The sequence below is a fragment of the Cyprinus carpio genome, chromosome A20, assembly GCF_018340385.1.
Source record: "Cyprinus carpio isolate SPL01 chromosome A20, ASM1834038v1, whole genome shotgun sequence".
NCBI classification, from domain to species: Eukaryota; Metazoa; Chordata; class Actinopteri; order Cypriniformes; family Cyprinidae; genus Cyprinus; species Cyprinus carpio.
This window is the reverse complement of record NC_056591.1, coordinates 12,415,647-12,431,478: the sequence shown is the minus strand read 5'-3', so window position 1 is coordinate 12,431,478 and position 15,832 is coordinate 12,415,647. Positions and strand designations below refer to the sequence as shown.

The following is a 15,832-nucleotide window of genomic DNA, read 5'->3' as shown; positions in this document are numbered from 1 at the left end:
AAAAAGCTACGCAGAGCTGGCCAAAGGCTTTGACAGGTTAGATTGTCCTGCCAGGAACTCGCATTTAGCCGGCGGACCCCCGACGGCGGCGAGCTCAAGGCCTTTCACTGGACGTCTACAGGGTTCCTCCGCGCGCGAGAAAACGATTTAGTCACTGTTTCATTAGGCACTATTTGAACCTTTCAACTTGGGCCAAATTGAGGGGGCATGCTGAAAATTGAGGGATTACGTAGGAGGGGTGATAGGAAATTAGCGAACGCTTAATTTAACTCGTGTTCCGTCAGAGTTTGAGATACATTCCTAATTGAGAGGGGAAGCAGGTGAAATTTTGGTCCCACGCAGGTCCTTTCAGAGGGGGAATAAATGGCCTCCTTTCACGTCTCGCTTCACGATCATATATTATCGAGGGAAGGCACCTAATGAATATATATTGAATTTCTTATTAATCGAATTAGACTTCAGCCCTCGCAGGTGTGAGAGAGAAAGACCTCCTGACAAAAGAGTTTTCAACCGTTTCAGAACTGACTCCCGTTTTTCAGACGTGACACGTTTGACCCCGTAGGCTATACACTTGTCACTTTATTAATATCAGTTTTGAGTTTTGAACTTGAAAACTTTGAAATGGCACTTTAATTTTAACTGGGTTATTGATACTAAAAAATAAACAAACCTAGATAAAAATCTATGTCATTTTACATGAATATATATATATATATATATATATATATATATATATATATATATATATATATATATATATATATATATATATATATATTAGCTTTTTATTTATTTAGGTAGGAAGTTGTTCTGTACTCTGTTCTGTTCTGTTCTGTAAAAAAAAAAAATGTATTAAGCTTCACATTTAGGATGTGAGGCAAGGTAATGCAAGCTTTCTGTTGGTGTTATGGCATGCGCATGGTAATATGACTTGTACGGGTAGTGCACTGAATACCAGATATATTAGAGAATCCTATGCTTAAAAACAAAAATTAAATGGAAACAAAGTACAGCTCAGCTTTTAAAAGATTATGCACTGTCGCAAAATGGGCAATTACGCATGACAAAGAGCAATTAATAGAAGCCCCTTTTAAGCATTTGCAGCTGCTTTCGCCTTGAGAGAAGTGGGGCACTCGGGCAATGAATGCCTCCAAAACCTGTTTTGAAACCGCTTTTACACTGGAAAGTGAAATGCTGAAAACGCCGTTAACGTGAACTCTTGAGCTCGAGGACATCGTTTGGGCTTTCCGTCCAAAACGATTGTTTTTATAGATGATGGAACTGGGAATTCTAGACACGTGTCCAATCAGTGCTGTCCATGGTGACTTAATTTAGTGGGAACTCGGTCATCACACAATATGTCCCGAGCGCTTTTGTCGGGCTCTCTAGAATGGGCCCTTTCTGAGACGTGTCAGCTCCTTTTTAAGGTGTCCCATTGTTGCTCTCCTGAGCGTGCCCACTATATTATCAAGTGTGCTTAGTGGCTTTGCTGGATTAGAATGTATAGCCGTTGTAAAAAGAGGTCAGCTTTGAATGAGATAATATATGATTATATTATATCCATCACACAATGTTAGAGGACAGAATATTATTCATTACTTTGGCCAGCTCATTCAGGTGGAAATAAGGAGAATCATGGTCTGGTATAAGTGGCCTTGTGTAGACTATACCAGTGAAACATATTAAAGTCTTAGATAGATAGATAGATAGATAGATAGATAGATAGATAGATAGATAGATAGATAGATAGATAGATAGATAGATAGATAGATAGATAGATAGATAGATAGATAGATAGATAGATAGATAGATAGATAGATAGATAGATAGATAGATAGATAGATAGATGGGATGCACGACCATGTGAGAGGAACCTGTGGAGTCGAGTAGTCTGAAGAACAGGTGGCAATTCTATTTTAAGATCTCAGCCCTGGTCAGTCTATTCCAGATATGCATTAATTTATGATAACATATGTAATTATTTGGAGAATAAACAAATAAAATGTCTTTGCTTCCTCTCTACAGACTAGTGTTCTTTGTTGATTGTATTGAGGGTTGGAAAGCAGACTTGAGGCCTGTAAATAATCAGAATGAATGCAGAAAAATATCAGTTCTTGTCATTGTAATCAGTTGTAAATGTTGTATTTGGTTTTCTAAACAATTATTGTGCTTCTTTGAACATCTACATTTTAAGGAATTATTTCTGACAAACACAAGAGGAACCAAACCGCATAAGCAGAAGGCCTCAGCCTCTGGAACTGGAAAAGGAGTTTATTTTTAACAAGTACATTTCTCTTTGAGGTACTAACAGGCCATAACACTAAACCTGAATGAACAATATTTCATATTTCATACTAAAAAGCGTACAGACATGAAGAATATCTTTGTGCGTATATTTGCCACTTAGTTATAAGGCCTACACAAAGTAACTGGTTGTAAATGTGATTAGTCAGTACAATACAATAAGTCAATACATACTCAATTTCATGATATAAGAGGACCTGTGGAGAATGGAATAGTGGGGACATTTTAAATGGTAAAGATTGCAAGTTGCTGTTGATTAGTAACTACAAATTATTGGCTGCTGAATTTTGATTGACTGTTGGCAGTTATTTTGTTTGTTTGTCAAATTATCTAGTTTTCTATGTTTATTTGTCTTGAAATGCTACAATTTAAAATTCCTCAATGGAAAGGTTGCAGTAGTCAGCATTCTCTGTTGTACTGCCACCTATAGGCGAAACTGTGATGCGTGTCCTCGGATTATCGTGTTGCCAATGCAAACCAAGTTTCATGCAAATTGGCTTTTGTAGACCAACAACTATCACTCTTCATTCAGCTCATGTGCTTTCTTTTAAACTAAACAGTGATGAGGATCTGGAACTCTACTCCATACTTACAGTTACTAATAAAAGCAATGTAAAGGTGTAAATTGCATTTAAAGCGTAAGAAAAAAAATATTTGCAGCATTTTACTGTTACTCGTAATTGTAATTCATGTATTGGGAAACTGCAGCTTCATGCTATCGCAAAATAAACATGATCTGCATTTTTCTGACTTCCATGTTTTAATTAAGTTGTTATATGTTTATTTATTTTTAATGTATGTGTATATTAAAAGTACCAATCTGGCAGCGAGAAAGATCTTGAACTAAATGAAGATTAATGTTTTGGCATTTAATGTGTTTATTGAACCAATCGGATAAGAGTAAATGGAGAGTCTCATTTGATTGGCTACAAGAAGGTGGTGGACCCGCCCTCTCCCTCACGCTTGCAAAACTCAGTGAGAGAATCATGCCAAAATTGTAAGCGCAGAGAAAAGAAAGCTGGAGCTATACATGTCGGTTTATGTCGGAAAATTTTGCCCCACATGCACAAGAAGTCATTTAGACATTTGCAACAGTTTTTTTTTTTTTTTTACACATACAGATTGGTTCTATGCAGTCAATCCGTTTTGCAGTTCTTTAAACTTGTTTTCACTTGCAAATCACTGTTCAGGGGCTTACTGCAGTACTTTTGAGCGTATTTTAGCGAAAACAACGTGCCAAAAGTGTAAGCGCGGAAAAATGGAAGTTAGAAAAATGCAGATCATATTTATTTTGCGTTAGCACGAAGCTGCAATTTCACAATACTTGAATTACACGAATAACAGTACAGTGCTGCAAATCATTTTTTCTTACGCTTGAAACGCAATTTACACCTTTACAAAGCTTCTCTTGTGCATGCAAATTTAATTTATGCTTGCAGTCTTATGTACACTTCCACAACTCTTACCCTGGTTGCAAATCTTTTAGACATTATTTTACCTTCATACATGACAATATGGACAAAAACAAGAGGGTTACTTTTATTGACCTATAATGACAGAAAATAACAGGGCTATTTTCAGCACCCATACAGCCATACAGATTTGAACAAAAAGTAAAATTATCGTTTCACTTTTTCCTTGACGTTTGAGATCTCTAGGCAACCAAAGCCCACCGAAAAAGCGTGTCCTAAATGTTTACTTTAACATTTTACACCCTCCGGTGCAAAACTCCTATTCTGACAGACTGTTTGCGTTCAAGGTTAACCATCATTCATTATAAAGTTTTCCTCCGCGCAGAGCAGTAGCGCTTCCGCCCGGCCCCACGCCCACTAATATATAGCCGATATAGAAAAAAAATGCGAGCTTCAGCACGCTGGACAGCGCGTGTGTGAAAACTGACCATGCAAACGGTATGACCATATCAGCACAGATAACAGAGAAAGATTTTTCTTTTGGAGTTGGAATGCTTGAATATCTCTTCAAGTTGGAATGATTTTCATTTCTAAGACTGAGAATTAATATCAAATTTGCCTTAAGGAAACTGGAATTGAACCTTCTATACTGCTGTTTACTATGTTAAATCAGTTGACAACGTAGTAACATAGTAAAAGCAGATTGTGGTAAAAATTACTATTCTGTTCTTTTTTTTTCTGTGAAATAACATATGCATGTCAAAATGTCAAACCTCAAGTCTTTGTTGTTATTGCTCCCATTCTTTATAAGTCGTTATAGCTCTAATAAAGTTAAATCCATATGTTTTGATGTGGTTTTTACTTCGAATCCATTTGTATTACTCCCAAGGGTCTTTAATTCTCTCTCACACTCTATCTCTCTGAATCTCTCTCTCTCTCTTAATAGGCTAGAACTGTAATGACAGGAGAGAGATGGATGCAGGCTGTCCCACCGATGGACACATACGCCACCATGTGGTTATCTATCTCGAAAGCTAGACTAGACTCAAAACGCACACCGCATTTCTTCATTCAGACATTTAAGGTAAAAACTCGGCCGCAACATCAGTCAGACTCTCACTGAATGTTCCTGTGAAAACGATTTATTCATCTTATCGTCAGACTAGGCTACTGAGAGGATGTAGACTAAAGTGCTGGTGTCCCGTAGCTGAGACAGATTCTCCCCCCTGCTCGGCATTCGTCCCATACTGGACATTCTTTTAAACTGAAATGAAATTATTTCCGAACAAACAGTCACAAACATATCGCTGAATGCGGAATATTTAACGTTATCTTACATTTTTTTCTTTTAGTTGCAGAGTCATGAATTGTTTGTTTTGTAGTTTAACAACTTTTTTTGCAAAAAAATAAATAAATATATATATACACACAGTTTACATGAAATATTTTATTTAAATTACAGCACAATCAGAAAATTTAGAAATTGTCGAATTTTGAGAGTTTTCACGGTTGTTTGAAAAGTGCTTGGTTTTAAACTTTTCAGGAAACTTTCTGAGACAGCTGAGCTGATCATATCTCGTCATTCAAAATATTCTCATTATCAAACAGGCTACGTCTGTTTGGTATATAGTTAACAGATCTGCTTCTTAAATTGAAATACATTTAATGCAGAAAGCTTAACAATAAAAAACTACAGCCGGTCGAATTAGAACAGCATAATTGCACGTATTGGTTGCCAATATTTTGCTGACTTCAATGCATTTAAATGCTTCTAAACTAAAGCACAGATCAACGTATCCGCGCTGTTTCTGAAGGCTTTACTTTTAGTCTCAAGAGATTAGAGTCTTTTGTTTCCAGAATAAGGGACTCTGTTCTTTTGCGCAGCCGGGCGGCACGAACATGTGGAAATAATTGTGTTGAGCAACTGGAGATGTGTTTCTCTGAGGGTGAGCTGCAGCGGGCTCCTCTGGACCGACTGCAGGAAGAACTGAAAGGGCTAGAGGGGGCCAAGCCTGCCCCGGGGCTTCACTCACCGTGTGCTGGGACACATATAGAGTACTAGTTCATAATGATCCATTATCTGCAGTCTGGTATACTTTAGGAGAAGACGTATATTGGCAATTATTGGGTGTTTTCCACAAATTTCACATTTCGAATACAGATGAACCCATTACGTTTCACGAGTGGTAATGTTTTAGATGCCATTTAAATGTTTATTTAAAAGTAGGCTATAATAAAGTATATATATAGAGAGAGAGAGAGAGAGAGAGAGAGACTGAGAACGACTGAACATGTTTCTTATGTTAGAGCGCCCCCTTGCATGCGTCAGCACGTGCTTTTGATGGACCCCCGATTTTGTAATTTCTCTACTGAATGAACCATTTCACAATCTCACTGCACTCTTCACATTTTGTTTATTTGAAATGAAGGCTGAATAAACGGAACTACTGAACGTCCTTGCAGAAATGACACGAGAACCACAAATGAAAGTCATCTTAAATGAATATACATAAAAGAAAGTGCAAATAGCTGCAGCAACAGCAACAACTATAAATGAAAAGCGCAATCAACTAAACGCTGAACGTGAAAAATGCAGCGTTAGGAACGGAATAATTGTGCATTCCCAATTCTTTGATTTCTTTTATACCTAAGACTCTATAAAAACACTTTTAATGGGTCACTTGCCTTCATTGTCCCCACAAAAAGATCCCTTTATTCCAAAAGGGCTTCTCTTGGACTTACAACAAACATATGGTCCTTTTCCCCCCGCTCAACCTCTTTTCATGCACCTCCTTCAGAACTGCAGAGCACGGAGAAATCTGACCTTCGGAGCTGTAGTGTGAAAACACAGACTCTTATTTTGAAAAAAAAAAAATGAAAAAAAACGCCTGGGGCAGAGGGAGGAGGGGCCTTTTCCTGAGAGTTTTTTACTTTGAGCCAGATGATTAGTTCTCTGGGAAGGGATGGACTGTAACATTGAATCAATTACAGGTTGCTGTGTTGCAGACGCGCATTTGTGTGAGTGGCCGTGGAGCAGGACGGAGGAGCGCAGCACAAGGGAGAGGATTACTATTGCTTTACAACTGAGGACCCTTGGGCTGATTAGAGTATTTTACAAGAGCTTTGACATTCATTTTGGCTGTTCTTTTATCAAAGGGAGCAATCAAAAGGCATTAAAAAGGTATTGTATGCTTAAATTAGTTTAATTAGTTTATTTTGTATTTTCTTTCATGCAAAGTTTCCCTCAGATGTTCAAAAACATTTGAGCATAATTGCACTTATTCAGGATTAGACTAATTAAAGCTGTTCTTTTTTTTAACAATTGCGTTTTTTTTTTTTTTTTTTAATTAATTAATTTCCTCTATTTCTGAGACGAGTAAAAAGAAAATTCACTTTAGCCCTATATCAACTCGCTAAATTGTTTTACTTTTAAATGACACTGGGATTTAAATATTTTTTCATCAACGCTCACAATGGACACGTCAATCATTCGTTTTCATCTCAGAAAAAAATAGATGGATTTTTCAACTTTGATTCTGGACACTTTTGCGTCGAGCAGGATTATAGACTTTTCCCCCTCCAAGGAATCGCATTATCGTCCGTAAAGTCTAAGCCTGGTTGTGCTGGATCTCAGTTGGAGCCGCAGGCGCGCAGCTGGGGGTGTCTCAGCCCGTGGGAGAGGCGCAGTACTGGCATCTAATGGCTAACACATTTCGGAGACTTGTTTACCCATCAAAATTTAAATGGGATGCCTATAAACATACTGGAATACCATTCGTTGGATTGGACTGCGGAATGGATATTTGTTTATTAGCGATGGAGTCAAAGCGCAATTGAGGAGTTTAGACAACTTCTTTGCTGCCTTCTGCGCTGAAGACCTAGTTGATGATGAATCTACATGAATGGGAAACTTCTTTCACATCTGGATTAAATTAATGCAATTTAGATACTATTTACCAAGGATCAAGAAGACCGTGTTGCTTTGCCTTGACTAAAATAAGGCTTAAACTGGATGAAATGAAAGGCAGCGATTACAAATGTACTCAGTAACTTTACCTCAAAAGACTATCTTTAGACCGCTTTCTTTTATTATCATGGAAATCGCTTTTACGCGTGAAGTAGCTGGGTGTTGGAGGGCACCACTCATTCAGCTGTTGCCCGAAAGTGTCAAGCGCAGCGGATCGGTTGTGTTTGGCAGCCAGATGCGCATCTGTGTGTGGGCGCCTGGCGATGGGGGGGCGCAGAGAAAAGTGCGGGCCGAGATTTGCGCTCCAGTCACCGCTGGACAGATGAGCGGTACCAAATGCGCACCCGTATGCGGCTGCCATTCCACAATGGATTCCCACGGCAATCCAATGGATTCCCAAATTACGGCACAGAAAGGGGTCGACTAATTACATTCTTACTCAACACCCCCCGGATTCACCAAGGATAATTAGCTTGAAAGGGCTGAGATGAGCAAACGGCTGTGCTTCTGTCTTCTCTGGGCTGTAAAACTAGTTCTTGTTTTTTTCTTTTTTCTTCTTCACTTTGAAGTAGACCTTGCAGAACCACTTATCTTACAAAATAACTGCATGATTTCATCAATCATTTAATTATTTAATTTTGTTTTTATTATTTTTTGAAAATGACTTAAATAATTGGTGCGTTTCTTCAGGATAACTGAGTTTTAACAGAGCTGACCACTTCAGATTGTGCGGCACTGACTGTCTGCTGAAGCGCTGATGGAACCCAGGGGTCCGAGGATCAGACAGACAGAGATAAAACACGCGAGCGCGGAATGTCTGATTAGAAATTTGGCAAAACAAGCCCATAAACCAGTGACGGGACAAAGACAATGCAACAAAGTGTGGACTGAAATCTGTTTACGCACTGTAGCTAGTCTCAACGTTCAGAAAAAGTTTGAATACCAATTTAAATGCAGATGACCAAATTTATCTTTAAAATAAAGTAAACAGTTAATCCCACATAATTTCCACACATAGATATATTAAGTAGCCTACAGATAAGCACAATAATCTTAATAATGATGTATGTGTCCATGTTAGCCTATATTTTGCTGTATACATATGTTTTAGGATTTAAAATTTACAGCTGTAAGAATGTAGTGAGAAAACACCATGTCTTCGGGAAAATGTGTACTGTGTCTCCACCTCGTGGTCAAACAAAGCTGAACCGAGCTGTCCAAGCGTTCCTCCGACAAAGAGTCTGGCGTCAGTTTACTGACTGAACCGCCTCCAGACTCTTTAGAGACATTTTATGTCTTGGCTCTGAACCTTTCCAAAACTTTCTGCTGCCGATTATTCAGTGGACTCCCTAGGCTACCTGAGCTATTACTGAATAGAGGTTCATCTTTTATATCGGATAACCACAAGAGATCAATACAAGACAACCAAGAACTCACAAAGACATTGGCTGGGTTTTATATGTTTGGATTTTTTTTTCTTTATGACTTTTCATTTTCTGTCAATTTTATAAAATAGAATTTCATATTTTCTCCTCTTTCAGCTGAGCACAATCCAAGTGACCATGGGGTTCCTGGAGACACATCTCGTTTTTGGGATTGTTTTACTAGGGGTATTGTCAGGTATGGATGTTAAAAATCTAGGAAAATGTTAATGTGAAATATATATATATATATATATGTATATATATATACATATATATATATATATATATATATAGATTGTCTATACAGTTGTGGTCAAAATTTTACATTTGCAGTATCTGCTTTTCGCTTTTTATAAATTTTACTAGTATTTATCTTGAGTAATGTTTTATATATATATATATATATATATATATATATATATATATATATATATATATATATATATATATATATATATACAAGACAACCATATATATATGTATTCATTTACATTTATTTTACAAATATACCACTGCTATTTAAAGGCATAAGCTATAATTAATCAAATATATTAAATATTTTCCTGCAGATGTTTCAAAACCTTGGCCGGTTATTAATTCAGATAAAAAGGAATTTATTCTGACACCTCATTCTGAGTTCACCATCACTTGCTCCGGAGAGAGGAGAGTGACATGGTTCGAGCCATTACCGGCCAACACTGAAGTGCAGTCTGGATTTAATCACAGTACTTTGGTGATCACTGATGCTGTGGCCTCTAACACAGGATACTACACCTGTTTGTATGAGGATCAACCTGAAAAAGACACTGATATCTATGTTTTTGTTCTAGGTACATTATTGTTGTTCAAAACAACTAAATATATATCTAAAATAATTAGTACGTTTTGCATTTGTAAAATGGTCTCCCATCTCTTTTTCCACAGATCCTGAGGTTCCATTCGTGTCAGAACCTGCTGTTGAGATAGATGAGGCAATGGGCACAATTATCCCCTGCCGTGCTACAAACCCACATTCTCAAGTGATTCTCAGAAACCTGCAGAGTGGGGATGAGGTTTCTGTGCCTTACAACCCCAAACTCGGGTTTTTTGGTGTATTATCACCGGGTCACTATGTTTGCGAGATGAGCGTGAATGGCAAAGCAGTGCACAGCATCGTTTATAATGTGACAAATGATAAGGGTAAGTAATGCACCATAAATAATTAAACATTTAGAGTGTTTTATTAAAATTTCAAACAGTATAATGTATAATGTATTTTTTTTTTTTTTGAGAAAGAAAAGTGAAACATTAGGTCATAGCTTTGACATTACATGAGTACCATGGGAGATGACAAATTCTTGTTAGTGAAGAGTGATGACATTTTGAGTTGGGGTGGGCTGCAGGTGTGAGATGCTGATGTATACTTGTTTCATTTTGAATCATCATACCCTTCAAGTTACTCATGAGAAGAACATTTATAGCCATTAATGAAGAGAAAAAGAGTGATTGGGTGTTTCTGAATTGGTTCTGGACTAAATTTGAGTAAGCAGTAACTGGCGTTGATTTCACATTTGTTTTTATTATTATTAAAGGACTAGTAAACAAAATGAATTTAATTGTAGCATTGTTAATTTTTCGAATGATTTGTATTGTACTGAGATTATAAAGAGAAGAGCTTCAGCATACAGCTGAGAGCCAGTATGGAGGACGTGAAAGAGGGGGATGCTGTCAATCTTACCTGTGAGACCCCTCCTGGGGAGGCTTTCCGCCAGCAGTGGCTGCATCCCCAAAAACAGGCAAGACCCTCATCTCTTTTCTGTTTCTCTCTTTCCCTCTCTGTTTTGTACATAACTAATATAAACAAAAACTTATATGAACTCCATAAGACTTCTGGTGTGATGCAGAGGCATATTCTGGGGCAGTATTCTCTCGTTCTTTATTTAATGGTTGGAGGGAAATGCAAAAATGTACAAAAGTCAAGGTAGAAACCTCAAAAGTGACACTAATTTACTATATGTACTTTGACCTATGACCCGCATGTCCTGTGAGTGTTTAAGACAGATGTGCGTTTCTCACCTCTGTGAGCCCTCTGTGGTTTTGTGAATCCACATGTGTTTGGGATTCACAAGATCATAGAGGTCTGTGTGTATTAACTAGTTTAATGAAGGGTTTTTCCAAAATAAAGATGCCTGGTAGTTTTAGTTAATATTTTTGTTTTGGATGATTGATGTCAATTCCAAATCAAAAATTTGTTTGTTAGTTATTTGAAATCGTTGTGTTTATTTGATTATTAATTGTAAGTTTCAAATCAACAGATACTAGTTTGTAAGTTAGTTAAGTAGTTAGTTTTAGTTGATATAATGGTTGTGTTAGTTAGGAAGGTAGATAGTTAGCTTATGTAGTTTTTGTATGGTTGATGAACAATGTGAGCTTCAAATCAAAAGTTGTTAGTGACTCAGTTGTTTTGTTTTGCACTTTTTAATATGAATTCCAAATTAAAAGATGCTGGTTAGTAATTTTGTTAGTTGGTTGGTTAGTTTTAGTTGAAAAGTTCTGTGTGTATTTGGTGGTGTTTTTTATTTTCTTATTTTTTTTTTCTTTTTTTGGTTATGGGAAAAAACATGCAAGTTAGTTAGTTAGAGTTTGTGTGTTTGTTTGCTGGAATGATTTACTTATATTTCAGTTGGTTTGGATGTATCATGTAGCTCACCATCCATTTAAATCAGTCTGTCAGAAGCATTATCTTTAAAAATAAGAGTCCTTGGTTTTTGAAAGCAACGTGGAATTGTGTAGAGATGCTCCAAGTCCTTGTCTGGACCGGAGCCATTCTGGGTTCTGCTGGGGTTGTTTGTGATGAGTACAATCCTTTAAAAGACTCGTGTAGAGCTGATTTATCTCCAGCAGACTGCACTGAAATATGGACATAAACGTGTTACAGACACTAAAGTACATATTTGCAAAGAAAAGTGGTGTTGATGAAATAGAATTTTTTTTAAAAGTAAAGAAAAGTAAGAAAAATAAAAACTGCATTTGATCGGAGTCATGCTGTCATTATTCCACATGTATATCCATAATAATCACAATGTGTGTAATACTGCTCTTTATGTTTCTCTCTTCATTATTATGCTATCCAGGCCAGAGGGGCTGTTCCAATGAAGTTAACTTTCCCAGACAAGGTTCAGTACATCCTCAACATCCCAGAAGCCTCTGTGGCAGATACTGGACGCTATGAGTGTGCTGTAACCAACCAATTAACTGGACAAACCGATTCTCTCATCCTGGGAATCACAGTCCACGGTGTGTACTTCTCTTTCTCACTTGGACTCACCTCTGCTTTTACCATTAAAACCAGTCAATGGAGATGGGCTGAACAGATGTGCATTAGACAATCAATCAGTGTTCTTTCTTTTTTTTTCTTCTGGCCTTTAGAGAGATCTTTTGTAGAAGTAATATCTAATGGAATTGGGCCAGTGGAGGTTGTATCGCTTCTGGAGGAAAAAGAGTTCACTATTTACATTGACGCTGACCCTGAGCCAAAGGTCAGTTGGTTTAAAGATGGCCTTCAGCTGGACGACAGCTACATCTCCACCAAGACTACTCATCTGACAGGCCTCAGGTAGAACTTAACAAAATTGTTCATAAAAATAGACATAGAAACTTCATATTTACTTACTTGTCTTTCTGATACAAATAGTTATGTTTTATCTCATAATCTCAATTACTATTTCTGTAAAATACAGTGTATCGTAATGTATTGATTTATTTCTTCAATAAGATATTAAAAATGTTTCATGGTAACATTTTACTTGAATGAATACCCAAATAGTTAAGTATATTAAATAAATAACAATTTTTTAATACTAAACATTAACATAAATAGACAAATACTGTAAAAAAAAAAATTTATTACTTTTTTAAACAAAAACAATTAACAATAAAATAAATTCTATGACAATTTGTTTTATATTTAAAAATGAAAATTAACCTAAATAAATACTGTAAATGTATAAAAAAAAATATTTATTTAGGTTAATGTTCATTTTTAAATATTCATTCAACTTAAAAGGAAGAAACAATTTACTCTATTTCTACCTGTTAAAATATATATATATATATATATATGTGTGTGTGTGTGTGTGTGTGTGTGTGTGTGTGTGTGTGTGTGTGGTGTGTGTGTGTGTGTGTGTGTGTGTGTGTGTGTGTGGAAATTATCCTTCACCCAGATTCATAAATGCTGTAAAAAATATTTGTATTGTGGTCATAAAGTAGAGCTATCTTGAACTATTGTTAGTTCATCCTAGCTAATGCATTAACAGATTTTTAACAAACTTAACCTTATTATAAGTGTCACCAGTTTCATAGTACCACTAAAATGATTATAATCATTATGACTTTTTCTTACAAAGGTATGAAAATATTCTGGTTCTCCGCCACCCCATAGAGGAGGACAGTGGCGTCTATGAGATTGTTGCGTCCACTGGTTCCAGAACTTCAAGCTTTTCATTCAAACTGCTAGTTGAAGGTATAATTATATCAAGCAGCACAACAATGTATGAAGTGTCCACAATGATTCAGAACCCAAATCTAAAGCTTCGGTATTTACAGTATGAGTTGTGTATGAGAAATTTAAATACTTGTTCATGTCATGATCAGCCATGTACCCAGAGCTGCCACAGTCAGTGCTGGCTCCAGTGATGTGGCCCCAGAGGGACAGCATGGAGGTGTCTCTCCACTCCACTTTCAGACTCACATGTCGAGGTCAGACCGAGCTCTCCTGGCACAGCCCTGTTTATCTCCACGATCAGATCGACACTGCAAAGAAAGGACTCTTCATCTCCACCGTGACTGTTGGCAATGCAACCGCCGCCCATACAGGAGAGTACATCTGCTACTATGACTCCAGCAACAACACTGAGGAGACTTCCATCTATATTTATGTGCCAGGTACAGTAGGTACTCATTTGTCTTTTTGCACAAGCCGGATTGACACAGTAACATTGTTTAAAAGAATAGTATGTTATGTAGTTAGTATGAAGCCCTTTGTACATGGCAAATTGATATTGAATTTCTTTCCGACAACACACGCAGATCCAGAAACGCCGTTTGTGCCTTCCATGTCCCCTTTTGAAAACCATGTGCTAACGAGTCATGATGAAATGGAGATTCCCTGCCGTGTGACAGACCCAAGCACCACCGTCTCTCTGATTCACATTGAGACCAATCAGGTTCTGTCTAGTGTCTATGACAGCAAGAGAGGATTCATTGGTTTCTTTGGTGCTGGGACGTATGTCTGCAGGGCCCTCATTAATGGACAGAAACATGACAGCATACAGTACATCGTTCACGGCTGGACAGGTGAGAATGTGTTTGATTGCGTGAATGGCAGGTGATATTGTTTAATTGTTTTACTTTTGTTTTATTTTACAGTTAAATAAACATATTCTTGATCTAAATATAGTTAAAATATGATTGGTTTATTTGAGAAGCAAAATTTAATAAAAAAAAAAAAACAATACATTTTATTTTTCAATTTTTAAGCAAAAAAAAAAACCAACAAAATCATTTGCTAATGAGAACTTAATTCAAGATCAACTTTATTCAGGAAATAGATGCATCTATTATATATAAATAAATATATATATATATGTGTGTGTGTGTTAAATTTATTTTTTTTCTACTGGAATAAACATGACAGAAAGGCTGATTAAATGTTTCTCCTTTTTTACTGTAAAATGTAAAAAAATATATTTTTTAAGATTAAAAAACAAAACTTTTTTATTGTTATGTTGTTAGTGTATATGCTTACTGTAATGTGTGTAATGTATTAGTCTTATAAAGACCAGATGTTGCAGATGTAATGTTCTTCACTATGTTTCAGAAAACAATGACTATTATTTCTTCCCCTGCTATGCATAACCAACTTAACTTGCTTTCATTATATTGTCTCTCAGGAGGGTCTGATTTGCGAGTCGAGCTGCGAGCAGAAAAGAAAGCTCTGCTGGTGGGTGAGACCATCACTGTTGACTGTGTGGCCAGAGGCAGTGAGATGCTGGAGGACCACTGGAAATACCCTGGGAAACTGGTGAGATAGAAACAGAATAAAAAAAAGAACAAATTTACTTCACATTGCCTCAAATCGTATGTAAATAAAATACAATCAATATTAAACTAATTATATATTTTAAATATATTTATATTCTCCCTCTGTCGTTCTCTCTTAGGCGGATCGAGGAGTAAAGACCGTAAAGGAGAATAAGCGAGATCTTGAGATCCATTATACTCTGACAGTGACTAATGCCTCACCGAAAGACAGCGGTGTCTACGCCTGCTCCATTACTGATATTATGAGCAATGAGAGCCAAACCAAACAGCTCACTATTACAGTCTATGGTACAGAGATTACATATACTCGCACAGACACACAATATAAAAGGATTTTAGATGCATTTGTCAAATTCAAACATGATTAACAATTGACAGTGATTCATTTGCAGTCCTAATCTGCCTTTATGGCTTTCATGTGCAGAAAGTGAGTTTGTGCGCATAAATCCAGTAACTGGTCCAGTGGAGACTGCTAGGCTGGACGAGGTGCGAGAGTTCAGGGTGGACATACAGTCTTTCCCCGCCCCAAAAGTCATATGGTTAAAGGACGGCTCGGTCCTAGGAGATGTTGCTGCAGAGATCACCACCAACCTCCTAAAAATCGACGAGATAAGGTAACTAAAATAGCTCTATCTTAACATATT

General features: G+C 36.9%; 1 pseudogene; it reads left to right on the top strand.

Moving 5' to 3' along the window:
* The window catches only part of LOC109112741, a 50,699-nt pseudogene that overhangs the window by 22,001 nt on the left and 12,866 nt on the right, over positions 1-15,832 (top strand).